The 2,341-nt window shown below is 39.6% G+C and overlaps 1 protein-coding gene across 1 annotated transcript in view; it reads left to right on the plus strand.

Moving 5' to 3' along the window:
- AMMECR1 (Alport syndrome, mental retardation, midface hypoplasia and elliptocytosis chromosomal region gene 1) overlaps window positions 1-2,341 on the plus strand; it is a 130,308-nt gene that overhangs the window by 2,263 nt on the left and 125,704 nt on the right. The window lies entirely within an intron of this gene.

The following is a 2,341-nucleotide window of genomic DNA, read 5'->3' on the forward strand; positions in this document are numbered from 1 at the left end:
TTTTGCTTTTCCTTGTGTTTAGTGGTTTAATTTTAGCCACTCTCCACATTCTAGAAGGGCATGAAGCACCACTTAGCTACTTTAATGCAGCATCAGTAAAATAGTAAGGTATTTAAATCTCAATTGTATATATATTTAAAGGAGCAAATAAGCAAATGACTTGAGTAAATATTTTCCTTTAAAATGTTTTGGATGTTAGTCCCTATTACTGTTGTTATCCCAACAGTTCCTGTCTTCCATACACAGGTAGAATTACAATTCTTTTCTCTTCTAATATTCCTATTCCTTTCTTTCCTAATGTTGTATTCTTATTAAAGTGGGAAGAACAGACTGTATATGAGACAACCTTTAAGAAAAAGATGCTGTATAAAAATCTCCTTACTGAAGTTTTGTTCATAGCAAAAACCCTCCTCAGCTAATTTCACTGACTTCTTAGTGTAACAGTAACATTAAAATAAATTATATACATTGTGATCCTTTGTACTTATCAGCTTTCAGGGGTTGGAAAAATGTGATTTAAACATTTTTTTTTTTTTTTGCCCAGATTGAGTGTAAATTGATCCTGTGGAAGAGAACAATTTCCAGTGTACTCTGCTGGTGTGCCCTGCTTCCTGTTTTCTACTCCAAGTTTTTTTGGGTTTTTGTTATTTGTGGTGGGGCAGAGGGTTGTTCTTTTGACTTCTTACTACACTATTAATACATGAATAAGGTTTTGCCAGAGAGAGAATGGTGGTTTGCTGCTACTTCAAATGTATAAAAAAGCTTCATTTCTTCCTCTACAGCCCCAAGACCAATTTAATCAAAACTTTAAACTGTTGTACTATGCTTTTTTTCAGTTGCCCCTGTATTTTAATGGACTGTGATAAAAGTTGGGTTATATATGTTACAGCTTGGAAATCCAGAGAATTGTGTGTTTCTTATGTATGTGAGTTTGTCTTGGGTTCGTATGGTCTTGGGTCACTTATTCTCTGCAGTTTATTATTTTTACCCACCCATTGCCTTCATTAGTCTGTCTCTCTGCCAATATTTTGATTATAATGTAAAACTTTCATGTGATCTTACAAAAACAGAAACAAACAAAAAACCCCATAATCTTCAAACTCAGCCGGATTTATATAGACTGCTTAAAGAAGCTGAGCTTATTATATTACAGTTTTATATTACTTTTACAAAAAGTTTCATCTCCTGCTTTTAAGAGTAGTGGCTTGCTTTTTTGATATTTATTCCAGAGCTCTTTATTTTGGTGAAAATGGAGTCTATATCACAAAATAATGTTAGGGATAGGCATAACTGTTATCTTGGTCTTTTCCTAAAGATCAACAGCCATCAGAAGAGATGTCACTTGTACTGTGGGGGGAAGGGTTTGGTGGTGATCAAAGTACCCAGTCTGTAGATTTGATTTTCTTCAATTTCTGTGCTTTTAAACCATAATATTCTATAGTATATCACTTCTACAGTTTTACTCAGAATTGTAATGGCCTTTATTATTGAATATTACACAGTTGCATATCAGTGGGTACATCTACCCATGCAATTAATGTGATACAATAAACTCCATAGCTGCTTGAATGCCCAGGACAGCAGCAATTTGACCCAAGGTACAGCAGGCCTGGGCTGGCAGGAAGTATGGGGGTCAGAGGGGCTGGCCCCCCACACTGGCTAGGCTGACCACAGGCACAACTGTTCAAAATTGCATTTTGTTGCACTTAATTATTCTGCCGTAAGATAGTACTGTCCCCAACAGTACTATCTTATGGCCAAATGAATTAGTTTACTGCACCCTAATACTGATGCACATGTTGACTGTGTTACTTTACTACTGCCCTAATTAGTCTACTCTGCAGTAAAGTGCATGTGTAGATGCATCCAGTGCCTGTGTCCAGATGCACATAGCTGGAGGTGCATCAGCAACTCTGCTGGCCCCAGGAGCCTTATCTAGGATCCTGGGGGCCTCAGGGAGCTGCAGTTGCAGAGCTCCTGCAGCTAGGAGCTTGGCTGGCAGCCCAGCCTCCAGTTTCGGGCAGCATGCACTGCCGCCATATGCACTGCTCCGCTTTTTCTTGGCATGGGTTCATTTGACCCTGGAATCTCCCAGTGTCAATATCCTCCCCCCACCCCCACCCCCCCCAATGCTGCAAGGTAGCAGTGTGGGGCACACCTGTATGTGCAGTGTGTGGCATCGCAGATAGGTCTACAATGCCACTTATCCCATATCTGCACTCGTCTGGACATGGCCAGCAAGTCTCTCCAAGTGTCGTCTTGTAAGATTAATTTTTTGGAAATGCAGTTCAGTAAAAGATGCCTAGTGTATTGGCTGCCAGTCAGTGTTCTGCAGGGAATT

This window comes from Alligator sinensis, unplaced genomic scaffold (genome assembly GCF_000455745.1).
Source record: "Alligator sinensis unplaced genomic scaffold, ASM45574v1 scaffold1497_1, whole genome shotgun sequence".
Classification (NCBI taxonomy): Eukaryota; Metazoa; Chordata; order Crocodylia; family Alligatoridae; genus Alligator; species Alligator sinensis.